This window comes from Ascaphus truei, chromosome 11 (assembly GCF_040206685.1).
Source record: "Ascaphus truei isolate aAscTru1 chromosome 11, aAscTru1.hap1, whole genome shotgun sequence".
In the NCBI taxonomy this organism is placed as follows: Eukaryota; Metazoa; Chordata; class Amphibia; order Anura; family Ascaphidae; genus Ascaphus; species Ascaphus truei.
Genome location: NC_134493.1, coordinates 42,206,158 through 42,226,139, shown reverse-complemented (window position 1 = coordinate 42,226,139; position 19,982 = coordinate 42,206,158). Strand labels below are relative to the sequence as shown.

The window sequence follows — 19,982 nt, the reverse complement described above, 5'->3', positions numbered from 1 at the left end:
ATTATGTCCTGATATGTAAAACCATAGAATTCAAAGAGGGTGTACTTTCTTTTTCACACGTGTGTGTGTGTATATGTATATGTATATGTATATGTATATGTATATATATATATATATATATATATATATATATATATATATATATATATATATATATATATCTCCCCAGTGTGCTCACTGAGTCCCTCTCAGCTGGAGAAGCAGAGAGAGAGAGGAGCCTCCCAGCCTAAAGAAAAGGTACATTCCCCACAGGGCCACTTGGAAGCTAATTAGGAAGGAAGTGAGGCTGATGCATTTGCTACGGAGAGAAAAAAAAATAGACTTTTCAATGGATCAAGAAGACAGAGATGGAAACAAGCCCCGTGCCAGCCTCACATGGTCCGGCGTGATGCCATGTGGTTCATTACTTGGGTCTGAGGGCACAGAACCAACGCTTCCATTTTCCCAAAGCAGACGGAAGGAAATAGTGATACTTGGAAATATTATGCAATGCAGTGTTTACTGCCACAATCTCACTCCTGTGGACCTTTTATGCCCCAGTACCACCACCCCCCCCCCCCTCCTTCCTGGGAAACAGTATTACTTTTCTCCCATTCGATGAAGGCCCGAAAAACAAATAATACAACTTGTTTCGGGTTCTGCGTGCGAAAGCCACACCCACCGCGCCGTGTGTGCCCTGATCTAAGGCCCGGGCCATGGTGCCTTCGCCCGTGCGGAGGCTGTGATGAAGCGGGGTCTTTCCCTGGCCATGGTGGACGGGCAGTGGGGGGCGTTCCTAGGGACGTCACGGAGCTGGCTAGTCGTCATTCGGCAAACCGCTCACGTGGCCGGCCTGTCGCGCCAACAAATCAGTTTGAACGGATTTCTTGCGCAACGCGCGCCCCCTCCCGCTTCCGCACCCGCACGGACGCAATCACTGCCTGTTCGCTCAGCGTGCGGACGCCTCCGCACGGTCTGCGGTACCATGGCCCTAGCCTTCCTCTGCAGACGGTGGCCTGCTGCCTGCATGCCTCAGAAGATGGATGTTCTGCAGAGGCAAGAGGCTTCTTGTTGGCGGGGTGGGTTCTCATTTCCCTACCAAGCCGTTCCTAGCACACCAATTAAAAAGAGATTAGCAGGCACGCTGCGCCACACACACACACCCCCTCCGAAAGGCAGCGGCCCGAGCACGCCGAGCCCTGGGCAGGACAAAGGGCGCACACGTTACTCTTAATATTACCCTCTCTCATGCCTGCTGCTCACTTGTGAAGGTGCAGCCTGGAACACAAAAAACAAACAGACTTATTGTGCTGCTCGCCTCGCGGCGGGGGTTCCTGCCAGTGTGCTCGGCTCTGCGCACGGGAACCTGCGGAGACGTAATCAATGGAAACAGAAAAATGGCCAAAATCCTCTGTGCAAGAGGGAAGGGAGGGGCTCGCGTGCGTCGCCAGCAAGAAATCAAACCAGATGTCGGAGCAATCGGCTTCCTGCATTCCTTTGATCCAGTTATTCCAGCTCACCTCACCGCCATATCTAACCGTGATTTATGTAAAGGTGCATTCACTCGTGGCAATTTTGATCACATATAATAAATCCCAGGCCCTTCCGCCTGGTAGTTGAAATGCTGTCGTTTTTGAATAAAAAGAGCTGGGTGAGACAAAGCCCACTATGTGCACGTTCGCAGGGCCACATTTAAGATGGCTGCCTTTGGTTGGTTTGCCAAGCAGGGCCTTAGCTTCAAACAGTTTTGCAGAAGCTTTTTTTCCCCCCTCCGTAGCGGAAGAGGCAGAGCGCTGGTCGCACCAGTGCAGGTAACGCACAACGCGTCGGAAATTCCCGCCACGGAATAAATCCAAAGCCAACTGGGAGAGAGGGAGACAGAGAGGGAGACAGAGTGACAGAGAGACAGAGAGAGAGAGAGGGAGAGACAGAGAGAGAGAGAGAGGGAGAGACAGAGAGACAGAGAGAGAGAGAGAGAGAGAGAGAGAGAGAGACAGAGAGAGAGAGGGAGACAGAGAGAGAGAGGGAGACAGAGAGAGAGAGGGAGACAGAGAGAGAGAGGGAGACAGAGAGAGAGAGGGAGACAGAGAGAGAGAGGGAGACAGAGAGAGAGAGGGAGACAGAGAGAGAGAGGGAGACAGAGAGAGAGAGGGAGACAGAGAGAGAGAGGGAGACAGAGAGAGAGAGGGAGACAGAGAGAGAGAGGGAGACAGAGAGAGAGAGGGAGACAGAGAGAGAGAGGGAGACAGAGAGAGAGAGGGAGACAGAGAGAGAGAGGGAGACAGAGAGGGAGAGAGAGACAGAGAGAGAGAGAGAGACAGAGAGAGAGAGAGAGGGAGACACAGAGAGAGAGAGAGAGAGAGAGAGACAGAGAGGGAGACAGAGAGGGAGACAGAGAGAGAGAGAGAGAGAGAGAGAGAGAGGGAGACAGAGAGAGAGAGGGAGACAGAGAGAGAGAGAGAGAGAGACAGAGAGAGAGAGAGATAGACAGAGAGAGAGAGATAGACAGAGAAGGAGGTTAGGAGAGCAGAAGAGGAATTTATAAAGATGGCTGGGGCCCCGTTTAACCCTTAAAATGCCAGCCACGTGTTGCTCTGGTAAAATGACAACCAGAATATTTTTGGAGGCCCGAGCCTGAACCAACAATACCTGTGACATTGCTGGAACGAGCAATTGGATCGCCCGGCACCAGCCGAATATAAAAGTGGTGTTAATGTTACGTTCCGGTTGGCAACCGGATCTCCGGTACAATCCCCGCTAGGCAGACGCGGAAACTTCAGCAAATGACTTCTCCTGGTGCTTAATATTCCGCCCGCTCACCAGCTCACCAAGCACGGAAAAACAGCCCGGTTTGGCTCTCGGTGTACACGGCATGAAGGGCTCCCCGCTGGTTACACGCGTGTTAGGGGATGTCTACATAGCTAAAAACACAGACAGCAGCATTTCACGAGTCAGACTCCCCCTGTCCCGGGAGAGGCTGCCACCATAGGTGCTATCTAGACATTGTAACCCCGTGTCACCGGCCTGGCGGACCCGTGGCCTGCGAGACTGGCATCCAGTCCTTACTTCCCTACTAATCCCCGGTTAGACCGCCTGGCCGTACGGGTAACATGGGTAAAAAGAGAAACGGCGTTAGCAGTATCGGAGAGGTTGCAGTGCATTGAGATTCCTCCTGTTAGAATAGCCCACACATCGCAGGCACTGTTAGGGTTAACATCCCAGACTCTGTCCCTCCCCCCAGCAGGCAGGGGTTAATCCAGGTGACAGTCTCACTGCGCGGTTACGGACGGCTCTGGGCTGCAGATGGTTTTGGTTGTGCGATCCGCGGATTTCATCACCGCAGAATTCCCAAGGACGGGAGTTTAACCGCACCCCGGCTGTGCTTCCGAAGACTGGGAACGCGCCGGCGCTTAACACTTCCCTGACCGGGACGTGTTCCCCCCCCCCCGAACGTGGCCTCAAAACGCGCTGCTGCGGCGGCGTTGAACCGAGTGGGCTTTTGGCGCTTGCGGCTGCAGTGAATAACCCCCTTTATGTCAAGGTCAGACGTGGGGGTCAGCGGCTTCTCGGGACATACAGACACACAAGGAGCGGTGCTGGCACACACTTAACCCCTTCTCTGCAAGGCCGCATTGCGCAGCATGACAGTGAAGGGGTTAAAGGGACGGTTAGCTGCCGCAGTCACTCAGCCACGTAACACCTTGCCACGTAACACCTTGCCACGTAACACCTTGCCACGTAACACCTTGCCACGTAACACCTTGCCACGTAACACCTTCACTTGGGTTTATTTTACGTTCTCTACACAGCTTTACTAATCTAAGCCCAAACCAGCAGCAAGTGCAATATATAAACACGTATGCATTTGTATAGTGTCATCCATGTACACAGCGCTGCACAGCAGTAATACATGTGACATAATATTACAACACACAACAGAATAAAGCGCTTCAGATATGAAAGTACAAATAGGAGAGTCCCTGCCCCGAAGAGCTTACAATCTAAGTGTATATGTAACAGAATATACAGCACATAAGGCTTTTGTTGAAACCTGACTTTAAGATGTAATGCAGCGCTGATTCCCAGCACGCAGCGATCGGGGACGAGAGACCCATCCAGCCGTTTCTCGTTTTGTTTTATAGAAAAGTACCAACCCGTTCCGATTTTTCAAAGTCACCAAAACCTGCGGAGGGTTATTCCGACGACGCGGCGCGACACGAGAGACGAGACATTGCGACGAGCGAAACTTCTCGCGCATGCTCGGAAAACGCCGCGGCTTATGGACGCGGGCAGCCGTGCGAATTCCGGGGAGGTTTTTTTTGCCGATTTTTCGGGGTGCGTTTAAACACACTTTGCAGCGCTCCGGAGCCGCCGACAACGTCCCCAAAAAAAAAAACGGCGGCGTTTCGCTCGGAGAGACGCGAATCGAGCTTTCAGGAATTTATCGCAGAGTCCGTGCATCGCCAAACCCACCCACGCGTCACCCCCTTCGCCGTCAGTGAAGGGGTTAAGCTAAAAAGCAGTTGCAGAGGTCGGCCCACCCAATTAACGCTGCCGCGGATATAATCCCACGCTCGGCGCTGCCGCGAGATTCCAGAATAAGATTTTCTTTGCTTGCCTCTAAGGAATAATAAAACACGTCTAGGTCTTTTATCAAAGCCTCAGTCGCTTTCTCTCGGGACTCACTGGGTTCTCGTATCAGAAGACAGACAACTGCTCCAATTTAGCAGCTGAGAGCTGCAGCACTGACAGATCCGGGACTGAAGTAGGCGGAATTTAAAGAGACCGGCCAAGCATCTTAAAAAAAAAATATTATAATTTTTTTTTGGGGGGGGGGGGGGGGGGGGGGGGGAGGGGGTTTAATATATGCAGCCTTTGATTATTTTTATTGGAAACTAATTACCGAAGCTGCCGATCGATTAGTTTTCCCGTGGTCGATCGGCACAGATCCGGCTTCCCAGGGTTCACAAAATGGCCACCTTTCCGTTTCAATCAATTCTTCAGTCAGTGTAACTTAGCAGCTACAATGTATTCTTATATTACTAAGGTAACATTATCTATTGTTACAGTTTGCAGCGCACACTGCTGGGAAATTTGGCAACAAATGAGCACAAACAGGAAAGTGTTGCAAAGATCTTGCACTGCTGGGGAGGTGGGATAAACCTGCTATAGAAATCAGAGGGTGCTCAGTGTATAAAAATGTATTAAAAATGGCATTACCAGTCGAATTTTAAAATAAAAAAGGTAGTACTGTACTATCTAATACTACAGAACTGATTTATTTAAAAAAAAAAAAACACAAGTCGGATATTGCCAGGATTGCTCCTTTAACCATTTCGAATCCAAGATGCAATCATTTGTTTTGAGGGGGGGATAAAAGCACTTTTATTGTTAGCGTCACTGTTCAAAAAACATATTTATGCTGTGTACAGTTGCCCTAACCGGTCCCTTTTACGCTGTGGCACAGAGAATGCCGTATGTCGGTTGTGACGGCTGATGACGCAGTGTGCGCAGTGTGTGTGCAGTGTGTGCAGTGTGTGCAGTGTGTGCAGTGTGTGCAGTGCGTGCGTGTGTGCAGTGTGCGTGCGTGTGTGTGTGCAGTGTGCGTGCGTGTGTGTGTGCAGTGTGCGTGTGTGCAGTGTGCGTGTGTGCAGTGTGCGTGCGTGTGTGCAGTGTGCGTGCGTGTGTGCAGTGTGCGTGCGTGTGTGCAGTGTGCGTGCGTGTGTGCAGTGTGCGTGCGTGTGTGCAGTGTGCGTGTGTGCAGTGTGCGTGTGTGCAGTGTGCGTGTGTGCAGTGTGCGTGTGTGCGTGCAGTGCGCGCGCGTGCAGTGCGTGCAGTGCGTGCAGTGCGTGCAGTGCGTGCAGTGCGTGCAGTGCGTGCGCAGTGCGTGCGCAGTGCGTGCGCAGTGCGTGCGCAGTGTGTGTGCAGTGCGTGCAGTGCAGTGCAGTGCAGTGCAGTGCGTGTGTGCAGTGTGTGTGTGCAGTGTGTGTGTGCAGTGTGTGTGTGCAGTGTGTGCAGTGTGTGCAGTGTGTGCAGTGTGTGCAGTGTGTGTGCAGTGCGTGCAGTGAGTGCGTGCAGTGAGTGCGCGCAGTGAGTGCGCGCAGTGAGTGTGCGCAGTGAGTGTGCGCAGTGAGTGTAGTGCGTGCGTGCAGTGCAGTGCGTGCGTGCAGTGCGTGCGTGCGTGCAGTGCGTGCGTGGTGCGTGCGTGCAGTGCGTGCGTGCAGTGCGTGCGTGCGTGCAGTGCGTGCGTGCAGTGCGTGCGTGCAGTGTGTGCGTGCAGTGTGTGCGTGCAGTGTGCGGCGTGTGCAGTGTGTGTTCAGTGTGCGGCGTGTGTGCAGTGTGTGCAATAAGTGGCGTCTAGTGGGAGTTAGGAGAAGAAACAGCCATATAAAATACACGTTGGATCCCTGCGCTAGGAGTGGATTCCTGTCTGTCTGGTTGTGAAGGGGTTAAAAAAAATGCACATGCCTGGAAAGTACCGATAACTACAACGCTGTGTCGCTTACTCCAGGGATGCTAAACGCCAATCCCCAACAGGTCAGGTTTTTAAGGATATCCTAGCTTGAACACAGGTGGCTCAATCAGTGGCTTAGTCAAAGACTGATTGAGCTACCTGCGCTGAAGCAGGGACTGATTGAACTACCTGCGCTGAAGCAGGGACTGATTGAGCTACCTGCGCTGAAGCAGGGACTGATTGAGCAACCTGTGCTGAAGCTGGAATATCCTTAAAAACCGGACTTGTGGGGACGCCTGGAGGATTGGAGTTGAGCGCCCCTGGCTTAGTCTAGGATTATAGTCCATAATCCCTATGGGGCCGCCCCCAGCGCGCACGACGGAGCGCGATGGCGCGACCGCGCTTTGAAAAGACAAAAAATAAATCTGGTCTTTTCAAGCGCGGCCACGTGACGTCCGCGTCACGTGAGCGGTTCAGCCAATGAGGGCGAACCAGCTTCGTGACGCATCCGCCACCCCTCCCCAATCACTTCCACATTCACACAGCGCTCGGGCGAGAGGCGCCCGCGATGCCATGAGCGCACCTGCGCCAGTGCGGACTATAATCTTAGCCTTACTCGCCCTCACTGCTGCCCGAGAGATCCCCAACACATGGGGTGTGACACCGCGCAAAGACCCGCCCCACGCCGCGAGAAAAGCCCGACCATGCTACGCTAATGCGATGACCATGCTACCCTAATGCCGTGACCATGCTACCCTAATGCCGTGACCATGCTACCCTAATGCCGTGACCATGCTACCCTAATGCCGTGACCATGCTACGCTAATGCCGTGACCATGCTACCCTAATGCCGTGACCATGCTACCCTAATGCCGTGACCATGCTACCCTAATGCAGTGACCATGCTACCCTAATGCCGTGACCATGCTACCCTAATGCCGTGACCATGCTACCCTAATGCCGTGACCATGCTACCCTAATGCCGTGACCATGCTACCCTAATGCCGTGACCATGCTACCCTAATGCCGTGACCCACGCTACCCTAATGCCGTGACCATGCTACCCTAATGCCGTGACCGTGCTACCCTAATGCCGTGACCGTGCTACCCTAATGCCGTGACCATGCTACCCTAATGCCGTGACCATGCTACCCTAATGCCGTGACCACGCTACCCTAATGCCGTGACCATGCTACCCTAATGCCGTGACCATGCTACCCTAATGCCGTGACCATGCTACCCTAATGCCGTGACCATGCTACGCTAATGCCGTGACCATGCTACCCTAATGCCGTGACCGTGCTACCCTAATGCCGTGACCATGCTACCCTAATGCCGTGACCATGCTACCCTAATGCCGTGACCATGCTACCCTAATGCCGTGACCGTGCTACCCTAATGCCGTGACCATGCTACCCTAATGCCGTGACCATGCTACCCTAATGCCGTGACCGTGCTACCCTAATGCCGTGACCGTGCTACCCTAATGCCGTGACCATGCTACGCTAATACCGTGACCATGCTACCCTAATGCCGTGACCATGCTACCCTAATGCCGTGACCATGCTACCCTAATGCCGTGACCATGCTACCCTAATGCCGTGACCGTGCTATGCTAATGCCGTGACCGTGCTACCCTAATGCCGTGACCGTGCTGTGCTACCCTAATGCCGTGACCGTGCTACCCTAATACCGTGACCATGCTACGCTAATGCCGTGACCATGCTACCCTAATGCCGTGACCATGCTACCCTAATGCCGTGACCATGCTACCCTAATGCCGTGACCATGCTACCCTAATGCCGTGACCATGCTACCCTAATGCCGTGACCGTGCTACCCTAATGCCGTGACCATGCTACGCTAATACCGTGACCATGCTACCCTAATGCCGTGACCATGCTACCCTAATGCCGTGACCATGCTACGCTAATACCGTGACCATGCTACCCTAATGCCGTGACCGTGCTACCCTAATGCCGTGACCATGCTACCCTAATGCCGTGACCATGCTACCCTAATGCCGTGACCATGCTACCCTAATGCCGTGACCATGCTACCCTAATGCCGTGACCGTGCTACCCTAATGCCGTGACCATGCTACCCTAATGCCGTGACCATGCTACCCTAATGCCGTGACCATGCTACGCTAATGCCGTGACCATGCTACGCTAATGCCGTGACCATGCTACCCTAATGCCGTGACCGTGCTACGCTAATGCCGTGACCGTGCTACCCTAATGCCGTGACCATGCTACCCTAATGCCGTGACCGTGCTACCCTAATACCGTGACCGTGCTACCCTAATGCCGTGACCGTGCTACCCTAATGCCGTGACCGTGCTACCCTAATGCCGTGACCGTGCTACCCTAATACCGTGACCATGCTACCCTAATGCCGTGACCATGCTACCCTAATGCCGTGACCATGCTACCCTAATGCCGTGACCATGCTACCCTAATGCCGTGACCATGCTACCCTAATGCCGTGACCGTGCTACCCTAATGCCGTGACCGTGCTACGCTAATGCCGTGACCGTGCTACCCTAATGCCGTGACCGTGCTACCCTAATGCCGTGACCATGCTACCCTAATGCCGTGACCATGCTACCCTAATGCCGTGACCATGCTACCCTAATGCCGTGACCATGCTACCCTAATGCCGTGACCGTGCTACCCTAATGCCGTGACCGTGCTACCCTAATGCCGTGACCATGCTACCCTAATGCCGTGACCATGCTACCCTAATGCCGTGACCATGCTACGCTAATGCCGTGACCATGCTACGCTAATGCCGTGACCATGCTACCCTAATGCCGTGACCATGCTACCCTAATGCCGTGACCATGCTACCCTAATGCCGTGACCATGCTACCCTAATACCGTGACCATGCTATGCTAATGCCGTGACCATGCTACCCTAATGCCGTGACCATGCTACCCTAATGCCGTGACCGTGCTACCCTAATGCCGTGACCATGCTACCCTAATGCCGTGACCGTGCTACCCTAATGCCGTGACCATGCTACGCTAATGCCGTGACCATGCTACCCTAATACCGTGACCATGCTATGCTAATGCCGTGACCATGCTACCCTAATGCCGTGACCATGCTACCCTAATACCGTGACCATGCTAAGCTAATGCCGTGACCATGCTACCCTAATGCCGTGACCGTGCTACCCTAATGCCGTGACCGTGCTACCCTAATGCCGTGACCATGCTACCCTAATGCCGTGACCGTGCTACCCTAATACCGTGACCATGCTATGCTAATGCCGTGACCATGCTACCCTAATGCCGTGACCGTGCTACCCTAATGCCGTGACCATGCTACCCTAATGCCGTGACCGTGCTACCCTAATGCCGTGACCATGCTACGCTAATGCCGTGACCATGCTACCCTAATGCCGTGACCATGCTACCCTAATGCTGTGACCATGCTACGCTAATACCGTGACCATGCTACCCTAATGCCGTGACCATGCTACCCTAATGCCGTGACCATGCTACCCTAATGCCGTGACCATGCTACCCTAATGCCGTGACCGTGCTACGCTAATACCGTGACCATGCTACCCTAATGCCGTGACCATGCTACCCTAATGCCGTGACCATGCTACGCTAATACCGTGACCATGCTACCCTAATGCCGTGACCATGCTACCCTAATGCCGTGACCATGCTACCCTAATGCCGTGACCATGCTACCCTAATGCCGTGACCGTGCTATGCTAATGCCGTGACCATGCTACCCTAATGCCGTGACCATGCTATGCTAATGCCTTGACCATGCTACGCTAATGCCGTGACCGTGCTACGCTAATGCCGTGACCATGCTACCCTAATGCCGTGACCATGCTATGCTAATGCCGTGACCGTGCTACCCTAATACCGTGACCATGCTACCCTAATACCGTGACCATGCTACCCTAATGCCGTGACCATGCTACCCTAATGCCGTGACCATGCTACCCTAATGCCGTGACCATGCTACCCTAATGCCGTGACCATGCTACCCTAATGCCGTGACCATGCTACCCTAATACCGTGACCATGCTACCCTAATGCCGTGACCATGCTACCCTAATGCCGTGACCATGCTACCCTAATGCCGTGACCATGCTACCCTAATGCCGTGACCATGCTACCCTAATGCCGTGACCATGCTACCCTAATGCCGTGACCGTGCTACCCTAATGCCGTGACCGTGCTACCCTAATGCCGTGACCGTGCTACCCTAATACCGTGACCGTGCTACCCTAATGCCGTGACCGTGCTATGCGAATGCCGTGACCATGCTACCCTAATGCCGTGACCATGCTATGCGAATGCCATGATCATGCTATGCGAATGCTATACTAATACAATGACATTACTATGAAAGTACTTGTGCAGTAATCCCTGAATCTGCACTATCACACGTTAACGAATTAACCCTTCGTGTGCCCTGTACATTTCCCCCCATACAGAGGCTGTCCCTTTTTGGAGACCGAGTCCAGTCCCAGGGTTTCTCTCTCTCTCTTTCCCCCACTTCTGTCTGCGCGGCGACATTGCTTGGTTAACCCTTTCAGAGCCGCAGTGGTCTGCCCCCATTGCAAAAGAGAAGCGTTGCGGCATCTCCTGGCACTGAAAGAGTTAATGATTTAAAAAAAGTGAAAAGTATTAGAAACATAGAAATGACCCTCAGACCGGGACCCCGCAGTCCTTCCCCACGCTCACCCCTCACCCCCGGTTTGATTTGTGGTTTCCCCCCATTTCTCTATTTCAAGCACTTTTTAGTTTACAGTACTATCCTCTCTGCAGGGCGGCTGATCCTCGCACCCACTACCCTTCCAATTCCTTGTGCTTCCCCTGAGCCCCCTCCTCCTGCTTCAGTATGTGGCCTGAAGTAGTACTTAACCCTATGCACCCACAACAGTGTCGCTTCCCCTATCTGGGACGGGCACAGCGCAATGTCAGGATAAAGGCAGGGTGAGGACCTGGGGATACTCAGCACCAGTATATACCTCAGCATCGTCAACATGGATCAGTGAAACATTTACCACCAAACACAAAATAATGCAATAAACCCCCGAGCACACTGCAGCCGGGGAGGGGGGGAGGGGGATACGTTGCTGCTCTCTCCGGCAGACATGGGGGTAACAAAGGACCCCCCCCACCCCCAGTAATGTCTAGTTATTATATACAGTTATGTACATAGTGCTGATTGGGTTAAGGGGTATGGGCAGTGTATGGAGCACACCTCTCCCACCCAAATCCCCAGCACTCACCTCTCCCCCTCCCCCCAAAAACCCACACTGACCTCTCCCCCCCCCCCAAACTGACCTCGCCCCCCTCCAAACCCCCCTCGCCCCCCCAAAGAGCCCGCATTCACCTCTCCGCCCAACCCCCGCACTGACTTCTCCCCCCCAAACACCCCGCACTGACCTCTCTCCCCCCCAAACTGACCTCTCCCCCCCAAACCCCTCGCACTCACCTCTCCCCCCCAAACAGCCAGCATTCACCTCTCCCCCCCAAACCCCTCGCACTCACCTCTCCCTCCCCCCAAACCCCTCGCACTCACCTCTCCCTCCCCCCAAACCCCTCGCACTCACCTCTCCCTCCCCCCAAACCCCTCGCACTCACCTCTCCCTCCCCCAAACCCCTCGCACTCACTCTCCCTCCCCCCAAACCCCTCGCACTCACTTCTCCCTCCCCCCAAACCCCCCGCACTCACCTCTCCCTCCCTCCAAACCCCCCCGCACTCACCTCTCCCTCCAAACCCACCTCCGCACTCACCTCTACCTCCCTCCAAACTCGCCCCGCACTCACCTCTCCCTCCCTCCAAACCCCCGCCGCACTCACCTCTCCCTCCAAACCCCCCCCGCACTCACCTCCCTCCAAACCCCCCCGCACTCACCTCTCCCTCCAAACCCCCCCGCACTCACCTCTCCCTCCCTCCAACCCCCCCCGCACTCACCTCTCCCTCCAAACCCACCTCCGCACTCACCTCTACCTCCCTCCAAACTCCCCCCGCACTCACCTCTCCCTCCCTCCAAACCCCCCCCGCACTCACCTCTCCCTCCCTCCAAACCCCCCCCGCACTCACCTCTCCCTCCCTCCAAACCCCCCCCCCGCACTCACCTCTCCCACCCTCCAAACCCCCCCCGCACTCACCTCTCCCTCCAAACCCCCCCCGCACTCACCTCTCTCTCCCTCCAAACCCCCCCGCACTCACCTACCTCTCCTCCAAACCCCCCCCCCGCACTCACCTCTCTCTCCCTCCAAAAAACCCCGCACTCACCTCTCCATCCCCCCAAACCCCCCGCACTCACCTCTCCCTCCAAACCCCCCCGCACTCACCTCTCCCTGCAAACCCCCCGCACTCACCTCTCCTTCCCTCCAAACCCCCCGCACTCACCTCTCCCTCCCTCCAAACCCCCCCGCACTCACCTCTCTCTCCCTCCAAACCCCCCCGCACTCACCTCTCCCTCCCCCCAAACGCCCCGCACTCACCTCTCCCTCCCTCCAAACCCCCCCGCACTCACCTCTCTCTCCAAACTACCCCCGCACTCACCTCTCTCTCCCTCCAAACCCCCACCGCACTCATCTCTCCCTCCCTCCAAACCCCCCGCACTCACCTCTCTCCAAACTACCCCCGCACTCACCTCTCCCTCCCTCCAAACCCCCCGCACTCACCTCTCCCTCCCTCCAAACCCCCCCGCACTCACCTCTCCCTCCAAACCCCCCCTGCACTCACCCTCTCCCTCCAAACCCCCCCGCACTCACCTCTCTCTCCCTCCAAACCCCCCCCGCACTCCTCTCTCTCCCTCCAAACCCCCCCCCGCACTCACCTCTCTCTCCCTCCAAACCCCCCCGCACTCACCTCTCTCTCCCTCCAAACCTCCCCTCCCGCACTCACCTCTCTCTCCCTCCAAACCTCCCCTCCCGCACTCACCTCTCTCTCCCTCCAAACCCCCCCGCACTCACCTCTCTCTCCCTCCAAAACCCCCGCACTCACCTCTCCCTCCAAACCCCCCGCACTCACCTCTCTCTCCCTCCAAACCCCCCCCCCGCACTCACCTCTCTCTCCCTCCAAACCCCCCCCCCCCCCCGCACTCACCTCTCTCTCCCTCCAAACCCCCCCCCCGCACTCACCTCTCTCTCCCTCCAAACCCCCCCCCCGCACTCACCTCTCTCTCCCTCCAAACCCCCCCGCCCTCACCTCTCTCTCCCTCCAAACCCCCCCGCCCTCACCTCTCTCTCCCTCCAAACCCCCCCGCCCTCACCTCTCTCTCTCCCCTCCAAACCCTCACCTCTCTCTCCCTCCAAACCCCCCCGCCTCACCTCTCCCTCCCTCCAAACCCCCCCGCCTCACCTCTCCCTCCTCCAAACCCCCCCGCACTCACCTCTCTCTCCCTCCAAACCCCGCCGCACTCACCTCTCCCTCCAAACCCCGCCGCACTCACCTCTCCCTCCCTCCAAACCCCCCCGCACTCACCTCTCTCTCCCTCCAAACCCCGCCGCACTCACCTCTCCCTCCAAACCCCGCCGCACTCACCTCTCCCTCCCAAACCCCCCGCACTCACCTCTCCCTCCCTCCAAACCCCCCGCACTCACCTCTCCCTCCAAACCCCCACGCACTCACCTCTCCCTCCAAACCCCCCGCACTCACCTCTCCCTCCAAACCCCCCCGCACTCACCTCTCCCTCCAAACCCCCCCGCACTCACCTCTCCCTCCAAACCCCCCGCACTCACCTCTCCCTCCAAACCCCCCCGCACTCACCTCTCCCTCCAAACCCCCCCGCACTCACCTCTCCCTCCAAACCCCCCCGCACTCACCTCTCCCTCCAAACCCCCCCGCACTCACCTCTCCCTCCAAACCCCCCCGCACTCACCTCTCCCTCCAAACCCCCCCGCACTCACCTCTCCCTCCAAACCCCCCGCACTCACCTCTCCCTCCAAACCCCCCCGCACTCACCTCTCCCTCCAAACCCCCCGCACTCACCTCTCCCTCCAAACCCCCCGCACTCCTCTCTCCAACCCCCCCGCACTCACCTCTCTCCCTCCAAACCCCCACCGCACTCACCTCTCCCTCCAAACCCCCCGCACTCACCTCTCTCTCCAAACTACCCCCGCACACCTCTCTCTCCCTCCAAACCCCCACCGCACTCACCTCTCCCTCCCTCCAAACCCCCCCGCACTCACCTCTCCCTCCAAACCCCCCCGCACTCACCTCTCCCTCCAAACCCCCCCGCACTCACCTCTCTCTCCAAACTACCCCCGCACACCTCTCTCTCCCTCCAAACCCCCCACCGCACTCACCTCTCCCTCCCTCCAAACCCCCCCGCACTCACCTCTCCCTCCAAACCCCCCCGCACTCACCTCTCCCTCCAAACCCCCCCGCACTCACCTCTCCCTCCAAACCCCCCCGCACTCACCTCTCCCTCCAAACCCCCCCGCACTCACCTCTCCCTCCAAACCCCCCCGCACTCACCTCTCCCTCCAAACCCCCCCGCACTCACCTCTCCCTCCAAACCCCCCCGCACTCACCTCTCCCTCCAAACCCCCCCGCACTCACCTCTCCCTCCAAACCCCCCCGCACTCACCTCTCCCTCCAAACCCCCCCGCACTCACCTCGACCCCCACACTCACCTCGACCCCCCCCCCAAACCTCGGCACTCACCTCTCCCCCCCCCAAACCTCGGCACTCACCTCTCCCCCCCCCAAACCTCGGCACTCACCTCTCCCCCCCCCCAAACCTCCACCCCAAACCTCCGCACTCACCTCTCCCCCCCCAAACCTCCGCACTCACCTCTCCCCCCCAAACCTCCGCACTCACCTCTCCCCCCCAAACCTCCGCACTCACCTCTCCCCCCCCCAAACCTCGGCACTCACCTCTCCCCCCCCCCCAAACCTCGGCACTCACCTCTCCCCCCCCCCCAAACCTCGGCACTCACCTCTCCCCCCCCCCCAAACCTCGGCACTCACCTCTCCCCCCCCCCAAACCTCGGCACTCACCTCTCTCCCCCCCAAACCTCGGCACTCACCTCTCCCCCCCCCCCCCAAACCTCGGCACTCACCTCTCCCCCCCAAACCTCGGCACTCACCTCTCCCCCCCCCCCCAAAACCTCGGCACTCACCTCTCCCCCCCCCCAAACCTCGGCACTCACCTCTCCCCCCCCCCCAAACCTTGGCACTCACCTCTCCCCCCCCCCCCAAACCTCGGCACTCACCTCTCCCCCCCCCCCCCAAACCTCGGCACTCACCTCTCCACCCCCCCCCAAACCTCGGCACTCACCTCTCCCCCCCCCCCCAAACCTCGGCACTCACCTCTCCCCCCCCCAAACCTCGGCACTCACCTCTCCCCCCCCCCAAACCTCGGCACTCACCTCTCCCCCCCCCCCCCCAAACCTCGGCACTCACCTCTCCCCCCCCCCCCCCAAACCTCGGCACTCACCTCTCCCCCCCCCCCCAAACCTCGGCACTCACCTCTCCCCCCCCCCCCCAAACCTCGGCACTCACCTATCCCCCCCCAAACCCCCAGCACTCACCCCCCAAAACCCCCACACTCACCTTCGCCCCTCCAAACCCCCCGCCCAAAATCCCCAGCACTCACCACCTCCCACCAAACCCCAGGACTCCGCCCCCAAACCTCCAGAATCCACCACCCTCCTCTCCCCCAACACTCACCTCCTTTGTCCGAGAAGTATCTCACCCGCCGGGTGTGCAGGGTAAGGGCCAGTGTGACCCGTAGAACGCCCCTCTGTCTGGTGACGGGCAGTGCCAGGGCAGCTCAGCTCCGGTGCTCTGTTTCCGGAGGAGGAGGAGGCTCGGGGTCTGGGGGGGACCCGAGTGTCCTGATAATGCCAAGAGCGCCGCCTGCTGGGGACACTCGCAGTGACACCCCCCGGGAGGGAGGCCCCAACACACACAAACCACCCACCCTGCAGGGATAGGGTGCCCTGTGCACAGCAGGGATAGGGTGCCCTGCGTACAGCAGGGATAGGGTGCCCTGTTCACTGCTGGGATAGAGTGCCCTGTGCACAGCAGGGATAGGGTGCCCTGTGTACAGCAGGGATAGGGTGCCCTGTGCACAGCAGGGATAGGGTGCACTGCAGGGATAGGGTGCCCTGTGCACAGCAGGGATATGGGTGCCCTGTTGTACAGCAGGGATAGGGTGCCCTGTGCACAGCAGGGATAGGGTGCCCTGCGTACTGCAGGGTTAGGGTGCCCTGTGCACAGCAGGGATAGGGTGCCCTGTGTACAGCAGGGATAGGGTGCCCCTGTTCACTGCAGGGATAGAGTGCCCTGTGTACTGCAGGGTTAGGGTGCCCTGTTCACTGCAGGGTTAGGGTGCCCTGTGCACTGCAGGGATAGGGTGCCCTGTGTACTGCAGGGTTAGGGTGCCCTGTTCACTGCAGGGATAGAGTGCCCTGTGTACTGCAGGGGTGCCCTGTAGGCATAGGGAGCCCTGTGCACTACAGGCTTAGGGTGACCTGTGCAGTGATAAGGTGCTCTGAGCACTGCAGGGATAGGGTGCCCTCTGCATGGTTAGGTTGCCCTGTGCATTGCAGGGTTAGGGTGCCCTGTGCATTGCAGGGTTAGGGTGCCCTGTGCAGGGATAGGGTGCCCTCTGCAGGATTAGGGAGCCCTGTGCAGGGTTAGGAGGGGGGGGGGGGAGGGGAGAGATGATGTAGAGAAGTCACCCAAGGACTGAAATCTGGTGGGAAACTGCGGATTTGTATCAGTGACAACATGAGATGATAAATATGTGACAGGTCTGTCTGATGGTCTTTAACCCCTGCACACTAACACACAAACACATAATGATTACACTAACATACACACAGTCACCATGATATGTACAATTTACACACGTACAAGGATACACACAGACACACGTCTATATATACTGTTATAGGTGTATATATACATACACACTGTTAGATACGCTGTTATACATGCGCGCGTGTATATATATACAGGCATACCCCGCATTAACGTACGCAATGGGACCGGAGCATGTATGTAAAGTGAAAATCTACTTAAAGTGAAGCACTACCTTTTTCCCACTTTTGATGCATGTACTGTACGGCAATTGTCATATACGTGCATAACTGATGTAAATAACGCATGTGTAACATGCTCTATAGTCTCCCCGCTTGCGCACAGCTTCGGTTCAGGTAGGGAGTCAGTATTGCTGTTCAGGACGTGCTGACAGGCGCATGCGCGAGCTGCTGTTTGCCTATTGAGCGAAATGTACTTACTCGCGAGTGTACTTAAAGTGAGTGTCCTTAAAGCGGGGTATGCCTGTATATATATATATAGGCAGAGGCGGGCCTGTATGAGATGAGCCAGAGGGGGCCTGTATGAGGGGAGGCAGAGGCAGGCCTGTATGAGGGAGGCAGAGGCAGGCCTGTATGAGGGAGGCAGAGGCGGGCCTGTATGAGGGGAGGCAGAGGCGGCCTGTATGAGGGGAGGCAGAGGCGGGCCTGTATGAGGGGAGGCAGAGGCGGCCTGTATGTGGGAAGGCAGAGGCGGCCTGTATGAGGGGAGGCAGAGGCGGGCCTGTATAAGGGGAGGCAGAGGCGGGCCTGTATGAGGGGTGACAGAGGCGGCCTGTATGTGGGGAGGCAGAGGCGGCCTGTATGAGATGAGCCAGAGGCGGCCTGTATGAGGGGAGGCAGAGGCGGCCTGTATGAGGGGTGACAGAGGCGGCCTGTATGAGGGGAGGCAGAGGCGGCCTGTATGAGGGGAGGCAGACACGGGCCTGTATGAGTGGAGGCAGACACGGGCCTGTATGAGAGGAGGCAGAGGCGGGCCTGTATGAGGGGAGGCAGAGACGGCCTGTATGAGGGGAGGCAGAGGGGGCCTGTATGAGGGGAGGCAGAGGGGGTCTGTATGAGGGGAGGCAGAGGTGGCCTGTATATTGGAGGCAGAGGCGGGACTGTATGAGGGGAGGCAGAGGCGGCCTGTTTAAGGGGAGGCAGAGGCGGCCTGTATGAGGGGAGGCAGAGGCGGCCTGTATGAGGGGAGGCAGAGGCGGCCTGTATATTGGAGGCAGAGGCGGCCTGTATGTGGGGAGGCAGAGGCGGCCTGTATATTGGAGGCAGAGGCGGCCTGTATGTGGGTAGACAGAGGCGACCTGTATGAGGGGAGGCAGAGGCGGCCTGTATGAGGGGAGGCAGAGGCGGGCCTGTATGAGGGAAGACAGAGGCGGGCCTGTATGAGGGAGGCAGAGGGGGCCTGTATGAGAGGAGGCAGAGGTGGCCTGTATGAGGGGAGGCAGAGGCGGGCCTGTATGAGGGGAGGCAGAGGCGGGCCTGTATGAGGGGAGGCAGAGGCTGGCCTGTATGAGGGGAGGCAGAGGCGGGCCTGTATGTGGGGAGGCAGAGGCGGGCCTGTATGAGGGGAGGCAGAGGCGGGCCTGTATGATGGGAGGCAGAGGCGGCCTGTATGAGGGAGGCAGAGGCGGGCCTGTATGTGGGAGGCAGAGGCGGCCTGTATGAGGGAAGACAGAGGCGGCCTGTATGAGGGGAGGCAGAGGCGGCCTGTATGAGGGGAGGCAGAGGCGGGCCTGTATGAGGGGAGGCAGAGGCGGGCCTGTATGTGGGGAGGCAGAGGCGGGCCTGTATGAGGGGAGGCAGAGGCGGGCCTGTATGATGGGAGGCAGAGGCGGCCTGTATGAGGGAGGCAGAGGCGGGCCTGTATGTGGGAGGCAGAGACGGCCTGTATGAGGGGAGGCAGAGGCGGGCCTGTATGAGGGGAGGCAGAGGCGGGCCTGTATGAGGGGAGGCAGAGGCGGGCCTGTATGAGGGGAGGCAGAGGCGGCCTGTATGAGGGAGGCAGAGACGGCCTGTATGTGGGGAGGCAGAGGGGGCCTGTATGAATGGAGGCAGAGGCGGCCTGTATGAGATGAGGCAGAGGCGGCCTGTATGAGGGGAGGCAGAGGGGGCCTGTATGTGGGGAGGCAGAGGCGGGCCTTTATGTGGGGAGGCAGAGGCGGGCTGTATGTGGGGAGGCAGAGGCGGGCCTGTATGAGGGGAGGCAGAGGTGGCCTGTATGAATGGAGGCAGAGGGGGCCTGTATGTGGGGAGGCAGAGGCGGGCCTGTATGAATGGAGGCAGAGGCGGGCCTGTATGAGGGGAGGCAGAGGCGGCCTGTATGAGGGGAGGCAGAGGTGGCCTGTATGAATGGAGGCAGAGGGGGCCTGTATGTGGGGAGGCAGAGGCGGGCCTGTATGAGGGGAGGCAGAGGTGGCCTGTATGAATGGAGGCAGAGGGGGCCTGTATGTGGGGAGGCAGAGGCGGGCCTGTATGAATGGAGGCAGAGGCGGGCCTGTATGAGGGGAGGCAGAGGCGGCCTGTATGAGGGGAGGCAGAGGCGGCCTGTATGAGATAAGGCAGAGGCAGCCTGTATGAGAGGAGGCAGAGGCGGCCTGTATGATGGGAGGCAGAGGCGGCCTGTATAAGGGGAGTCAGAGGCGGCCTGTATGAGGGGAGGCAGAGGGGTCTGTATGAGGGGAGGCAGAGGCGGGCCTGTATGAGGGGAGGCAGAGGCGGCCTG

At 57.9% G+C, this 19,982-nt stretch overlaps 1 protein-coding gene across 3 annotated transcripts in view; it reads right to left on the bottom strand.

The window, feature by feature from the left end:
• Positions 1-16,272, bottom strand: part of RAI1 (retinoic acid induced 1) — a 137,129-nt gene extending 120,857 nt beyond the window's left edge. The window contains exon 1 of one of the 3 annotated variants that reach the window (XM_075565864.1): positions 16,107-16,272. The gene's annotated coding sequence lies outside the window, so the exon portion shown is untranslated. The remainder of the gene's footprint in view (positions 1-16,106) is intronic. The other 2 variants (XM_075565863.1, XM_075565865.1) reach the window with 2 other exon arrangements.
• Between the last annotated feature and the right edge of the window lie 3,710 nt (positions 16,273-19,982).